Source organism: Miscanthus floridulus, chromosome 13 (genome assembly GCF_019320115.1).
Source record: "Miscanthus floridulus cultivar M001 chromosome 13, ASM1932011v1, whole genome shotgun sequence".
Taxonomy (NCBI): Eukaryota; Viridiplantae; Streptophyta; class Magnoliopsida; order Poales; family Poaceae; genus Miscanthus; species Miscanthus floridulus.
The window spans coordinates 86,853,936-86,861,621 of record NC_089592.1 but is presented as its reverse complement, the minus strand read 5'-3'; positions in this window follow the sequence as shown (position 1 = coordinate 86,861,621).

Here is a 7,686-nt window from a genome sequence, read left to right as displayed (position 1 = left end):
TTGAGAAGTTATACAACTTTGTAGTTGAAAAGTTTTTCATTTGAATTCATTTAGGGCCTCAAAAATTGCTTTGAAAAATTGATTTGTCGAGGGCCAAAAAAAATGCACACGGCAAAATGCCTCTTTGCCGAGTGCCAACATGGCACTCGGCAAAATACATCTTTGTCGAGTGTCGAAAAAAAAACACTCGGCAAAGCCGTCTTTGTCGAGTGTTTTTTTTTTTTTGTGCCGAGTGTATTTTATTTGGCACTTGGTAAAGACCGTCTTTGCCGAGTGCCCGATAAAATACACTTGGCAAAGCCTCCGACACTCGGTAAAGTGCCAGTTTCCAGTAGTGACTCTATATGCTTTTGATGCATGTTCAAGTGCAAATACATGTATCGATAGTGATTTAGAAATCTTGGCACGTCAACACGACTACACGAGGATCAAATAAGAAACATTTTAGATCCCGTTTGATATAAATTCTTCTGCCGCTCCTAGAGCAATTCAGCGCACTTTTTTTTTTACCAAACGGGTAAATTTTGATAAAATCTTTATAGCTGCTCGCACGGAGCTTCTTAAATTATGTTTTCATAGGGGGGGCGCCACGTGTGAAGGTAAAAACACAAGCTTCTACCAGCTTCATGGATATTTGTCTTCTCTCAACCATTCACGACAATACATGAGAAGCGTTCGACCAAAGGTTTTACCAAAATAGTTTTATCTTCACCAATAGAAATGCACTCGGAGCCAAAAGCAAAGAAGTTGCTCCAGGAGACATTGTGTTGCATCATTGGCATGGTACACTTCTATTTGAATGGTAATCCCTCCGTCCTTGAAAGAGTGCCGCTACGAGAGTTGGTGCTGGTTAACCTTTTTAATAAAATTTAATTCAGTTTGTAGGGAATGTTAACAATATTTGTACATTTAGATAAGTTTATATTATGAAAATATATTTAACGATTTATCTAAATATACTAATTATTATATATATAAAGATTAATATTTTTATAAGTATTTGGTGAAAGTGGAAAATCTTTGACTCACCGGAGAGTGAGAATTACACCGTGGGGGTAGCATGAGAATCTCTAGTTATGCACGGCAATGAGGAGAGGAGTACAGTAGTCCCCACAAACCCACCCGACACGGCTGACGGCGTGGCCGCACGCACTGCCGGAGCATATTTCCAGCCCTCTCCTCCTGCAAGAGGCAAGAGCAAGACCAAGGGGCCGGGCCGGACGGGGCCCCAGAGCAGGCACGTCGCCGGTGGCCGGTGCAGCCTCCAGCGTGCACGGCGGACGGCGCCTCTCCTCTCTCGGCCGGTCGGCCCCTCTCTCTCTCTCGGTCTCGGCCTCGCCGCGCGCGCCGGGACAAAACTCAAGGCACTACGCACTACTGGAGGCCGCGGCTTTGCCGAGTGTTTTTACACTCGGCAAAGAGCCCTTTACACTCGGCAAAGACTTTGCCGAGTGTAGCGCTCGGCAAAGTCCGCTTGGCAAAATTTTTCTCGGCAAAGGGTCTTTGCCGAGTGCTTTTTATCGGGGCACTCGGCAAAATAAAAAATAATTTTGCCGAGTGCTTAGGGCGGCATTCGGCAAAATATTTTCGGCCGTTCCACCGTTCACGGTTATTTTGCCGAGGGCCTGACCCAGCACTCGGCAAAAAAAAAAATTATTTTTTTTAAAGATTACTTTGCCGAGTGCCCAAGTCTAGGCACTCGGCAAAGTTTTTTAATTATTTTTTTTAAAAATTACTTTGCCGAGTGCCCCTGTCCAGGCACTCGGCAATTTTTTTTTTTTTTAAAAATTACTTTGCCGAGTGCCCCAGCCCAGGCACTCGGCAAAGAATTTCTGGATTTTTAAAAAAAATACTTTGCCGAGTGCCGCTGCCCAGGCACTCGGCAAAGTTTTTTTATTTTTTATTTTTAAAATACTTTGCCGAGTGCCCCTGCCCAGACACTCGGCAAAGTTTTTTTTTAAAAAAAAATACTTTGCCGAGTGCGCCAGCCCAGGCACTCTGCAAAGAATTTCTGGATTTTTTTGGAAAAAACTTTGCCGAGTGCCTTGTCCATGGCACTCGGCAAAGACCCCGAGAATTATAATTTTTTTTTGCATTCCATTGTAACAGACAATATATATATATATATATATATATATATATATATATATATATATATATATATATATATATATATATACATCAATCATCACATCTATATCACCAACATGCATTATATATCATAAGCACACGCATATTTAATAAATCCATCGAAAATCCATCACAAATGCACCAAAGTTCAACATCACAAGTTTATTATTACAAGTTCGACATCACAAAGTTCAACATCTCTACTGCGGCGACGGAAACTGCTGGTGTGGCCCCCTGGACAGCGGTGAAGGACCGGACTACGGCGAAGGGTTGACGTGATCAGCCGCCGGTGACACGCTAGCGGGATTGTTTGAACCCGCCGACGGAGGCTGCACAAAAGAGAAGAGATTGCATGTGTTAGACTAAAAATTGAAAATTTCAGAAGCACCTCCCCTGCACGGGGAGGTTTCCAACCTGCAAGAAACAACGGCACGAAGGCCGACAATCACAACGGCATGAAGGCCGACAATCACAACGGCACGAAGGCCGAAAATCACAATGGCACGAAGGCCGACAATCCCAACGGCACGAACGCATTAAACTTCCATACTCACAGGAGTGAAGTGTCGAACCGGAGCTGGAGCTGGCAACTGCACTTGATCACATGTGGAGATGTCTGGGTTTTTGGCATCCGACGTCACAATTTGCTCGAAACCTTTACAATTTTTTACCACAGCCTCCACATGTGATAACACGACGCATCGACAAGTTTCATGATTTTCGGACTTCGTTTGCATTTTATATAATTTAAAATCACATTTCCGGCAAGTACCTCGACATGTTACGTCAACGAGATACTCGAGATTTCATGTGACTTTCTGGATACGGCCTAAACATACCCTAAATATCATGAGTATCAATTTTTGGATGATCAAAGTCCATTATTTCATGTACCTGCAGTTCAAATTTGAAATATCCCAAACAATTAGACGAAACGAAATAAACTAATGAAATATATCAAAAAAAGTCAAAATTGCCCCAAATTTTAAAATAGAGTTTTAAACACTGTCACAAGGCCACAGAAAAAAATTTGGGCCCAAAATAAAAAAAAAACATTTTGCCGAGTGCCATGGGGGACACTCGGCAAAGTGGGCTTTGCCGAGTGCCGGCCCAGAAGGCACTCGGCAAAGATGATTTTCAAAAAAAAAAAAAATTTGCCGAGTGCCTGACGCTGGCACTCGGCAAAATAAGTTTTAAAAAATTAAAAAAATATTTTTGCCGAGTGCCCAAGGTTTACACTCGGTAAAATAAGTTTTTAAAAATAATAAAATTTTTTTTGCCGAGTGCCATCCGTTAGGCACTCGGCAAAGTCTGACGGCAGATGCCCGCCGTCACGGGCCGGCCACCTTTTGCCGAGTGGGACTTTTGCCGAGTGCCGCGGCACTCGGCAAAGCCTAGATTTGCCGAGAGCCAGGCTTTGCCGAGTGCATGGCGCTCGGCAAAGCCACGTTTGCCGAGTGCTTTATTTTGCCGAGTACGGCACTCGGCAAAATATTTCTTTGCCGAGTGTCCCGATAAAAATCACTCGGTAAAGTCTCAGGCACTCGGCAAAGTACAGTTTTCTAGTAGTGACGTGCCCTAATCATGTCATCGATGGGCCACATCACATCGGCGCTCGCCTGCCACCGCAAGTCCGCCACTGCGTGCCAGCCCTGGCCGTGGCCGGCGTCAAGGCCAGGCGCAGCCGATGCTCCGCGAGGGACACCGCACCTTTTACTGCCCGCTGCAAACGCTGGGGAACAGGACAGGACACCCGGACACCCTCTCGTCGTCCTTCAGGCCTCAGCGCCTCAGCATGACACCATGCCAGATGCCACCATGCATGGTTGGTTGGGCTTGGGGCAGTCTAGCTGCAGCCTGGAGCTGGAAACAGAACACATGGATGCCATGCGAATCATTTTATAGCTGGACATGCATATTCGTGTGTTTACTAGCTTTGGATATTCTCCAACGCAAAAAGTACAAATCGGAAGAAATATGTCTTGGAGAACCGGAAATATGTGATATATGTAGTCGCTGCATTTACTCGATATCCGAAGAAATATTTGTGGCTGATATTATCTACATCACATTTATTCGTATTTGCAATCGAAACAAAAATCTGTATTCATGTTTGTATCAGATATTATCTATATCCAGCTTCGACTTGAAAAAAATATATAAAAACAAAATGTGGTGTGAGCAATATCCATCCGTATCTGCTCCGATTTCACCCCTACAACCTAGTATGTTGTTTCATTTTGTTGAGCCATTGTGGGTACATTCAGATGGTGAAGGTAGAGATGATGTGTCCCGAGTTTCATTTTGTTATTTCTAAGAGTGCCACATCATCTAAAATAGTTTTAGTTGATGACTGAAATAAGATCTTCCAATACACAAAATCATTTCATGGTTTCATAGACTAACTATATGATTTAATTGTTGTATGGTGTTGTGATAAAAAAAATGTCATACAAATTATGTAGCCACTTGCAAATTCTTTCTAAATCGATCAAGTACTTGCTCAGTTGCTCTATAAGGCAGAGCTTATCTCAGCTTTTACATGCTATGGATCAAAACAACCTACGAATTCAGCTTTTATAATCCAACTTTTAGCAATCTAGCTTTTAACAGCCAGCTTTCACCATCCATGGTCCATGGGTATCCAAACATGGGCTAAACTCGTGTCAACACTATGAATTCCAACATGGCCTAAACTTGCGTCAACACTATGAATTTAGCCAGCTTTCATACGTTTGGAACGCAGGAATTTCAAAGGTATCGTGCATAAAAACATAGGAACAGGCAAATTTTTATGTGTTCCGAACAGGCCCGGCCCTGAAATTCCTTTGGATTCCTTTGACAGGAAATTAAAAGCCTCCAATCCAAACAAACGGGGCCGGCCAACGTGGCAAGGACAGATCGAGCAGGCAGCAGGTAGCGCGCAGCCGCAGCGTCCATCGAGGCCGCGCGCTGCTCTGCCCGAGGCCGCCTGCCCGGCGCCCGCCGCTGCTGCAAGCAGGAGGCTGCCCCGGCGAGGCGTCCATGCATCGAACGAGGCCGCACGCTGCTCTGCCCGAGGCCGCCCGGCCGCGCTGCTAGCTGCTGCATGCACCCAGTGCCCCGCCCTGCCGATGCCGGGGCTGCTGGCCGCTGCAGCCTTCAGGCAGGCTCACTCGCGTCCGGTTTCGATCGCGCGAGCGAGGCGAGACGCGAGAGTAGCATGCATGATGCATGGCTGCATCTGCATGCAATGCACGCACGTTTCTCCAAGCAAGCTCCCCTGCTGCCGCGAATTGAATCGGGCCAGGGACGGGATCGCGCCATGGCCGCTGTGCCGTACGTACATGTGCCTGCCGGCTGGCTGCCCGGCCGGCTGACAGTGCTGTGCCGTCGCCGTCTGGGCTGGCGACTGCCGAGTGACGACGGCTGCGGCTGCTTCGTTCGCCGGTCGCCGTGGCCCGTGGCCCGTGCATGTGTGACCACCGCGCGCGGCTCGATCGATCGGGTCAGGGTCATGACTACTGGAAATCGGCACTTTGCCGAGTGCCAAAGCTTTGCCGAGTGTATTTTATTGGGCACTCGGCAATGCCGAGTGTTTTTTTTTTTGCACTCGGCAAAGATGGCTTTGCCGAGTGTTTTTTTTTCGGCACTCGGCAAAGATGTATTTTGCCGAGTGCCATTTTTCGGCACTCGGCAAAATGCGTCTTTGCCGAGTGCCTTTTTTCTGGCACTTGGCAAAGAGGCATTTTGCCGAGTGCTATTTTTTACACAAGTGACAGTGTAGTGCAGTGGTAGAGCAGCAGACACATGAGGGAGAGGTCGTGAGTTCGAATCCCACTGGCCGCGTTAGCCGCGAATTTTGCGCAAAAAATGCAGCGACTTCGGTGGCCGGTGGCGCTGGACGGACGGGCGCTGGCTGATGGCGGCCTCCCCCGAAAAAAAAATTTGCTATTATTTTTTGGTTTTTTCGCATTTTCATTTTGCCGAGTGTAAATCTTTGCCGAGTGCTTTTCTGGCAAACGGCAAAGACTTTGCCGAGTGCCCGACAAAAAGCACTTGGCAAAGACTTCTTTGCCGATTAATTTTTTGCCGAGTGCCCTTTGCCGAGTGCGGCACTCGGCAAAGCCTTTGCCGAGTGTATTTCGGGCTTTGCCGAGTGTCGCAGGCACTCGGCAAAGTGCCGGTTTCCAGTAGTGTCAGCTGGACTGGTCAGGCCAGCCATCAAGGCCTGTGTTATCGTAACTCAAGGTGGCTACAGAATAAGTTATTTTGTAGTCAGCTACAGGGTAATATATATATATATATATATATATATATATATATATATATATATATATATATATATATATATATATACTATTCTGCAGCTGACCATAGAATAACTTATTCTGTGGCCACTTTGAGTTATGATAGTTACTATTTTAATTTACGAGATTACAGTAACTCTTTACTAAGTGATTTATAGTAGTTGGTTTAATTTCATTGGAAAAATTAAACTTAGGAGTAGGAAAAAAAATTCTTGCTTTCCAATAGCTAGGGAGTAGGGACTTATATATAGAGTACCGTCTACTGAACAACTAATTATATCGCGAGAGAATTGAAGATGAGAGAGAAATCAAAGGGCGAAGAAACCACCTTCTTCGTGTTGGGGTGAGATCTTGTTTTCATCTCATGTGACCCACCCTAAGTATACACCGGCGTTGGTGTCGGAAGGAAAGGGGAAGGCTCCGCACTAGCGCTCGTGCACGTCGCCGTTATCGGTGCTTGCGGTTATCGAATCTGCCTTTGTCGCCGTTGAACCTACAACTTGTCACGCCACTCTTCTTTGCTAATCTCAGTGGACAATTATGTTGCGCCATAGCCAATGGACAACTAGATCTAGATCTCACGCTGTCGGTGTAGCCTCCCTCGTGCAAGGATCCTACACTAGAGAACAGGAAGATCGAAGAGAGAAGTTGGGGGACAAGGGAGAATTATGGCCCTACATAAAGATCCTATGCATTATGTAAGGTATTCTCTCCGTCCAAAAGTGTAAAACATGTAAGCAAAATTAAGCTGATGTCTGCTGTTGTTTCTTAGTTTTTTGCACTTGTAACTCCTCTTATGGCAAGCCAATTGAATGGGTCACTGCCCACCCGTTCAGTCCTGTTAGCTTGATATACTCCCTCAGTCAAGTTCATTCTTTCATCTAATGAGCCACATGTAACGCCACCGAGCCCTGTTAGTATGTTCGTTTACACAAGAACATTAAGGTGAACGCGGCGATTAAATGAAAAGCGACAAGCCATGATTCCTTCTTGGTCACCCTGCCTGAGGCTTAGACATTTTAGAGTTTTGGATGGATGGAGGGAGTAGTTTTCTAAATGGAGTGTCTTGTTGATGCGGCATCCATAAACACTAGGTATAGCTTTAACTTGAGACTGGACTTATAGCAAGTGAATGAATCAAATATGCGCCGGTGTGAATCTATAAACATTGATTGATAAAACTAAAAATTGACCAGCAACAATCTTTTATATATGTAAATTTTATATAGTGATACTTCCTCCATTTTTTTACATGTCATATTAGCTT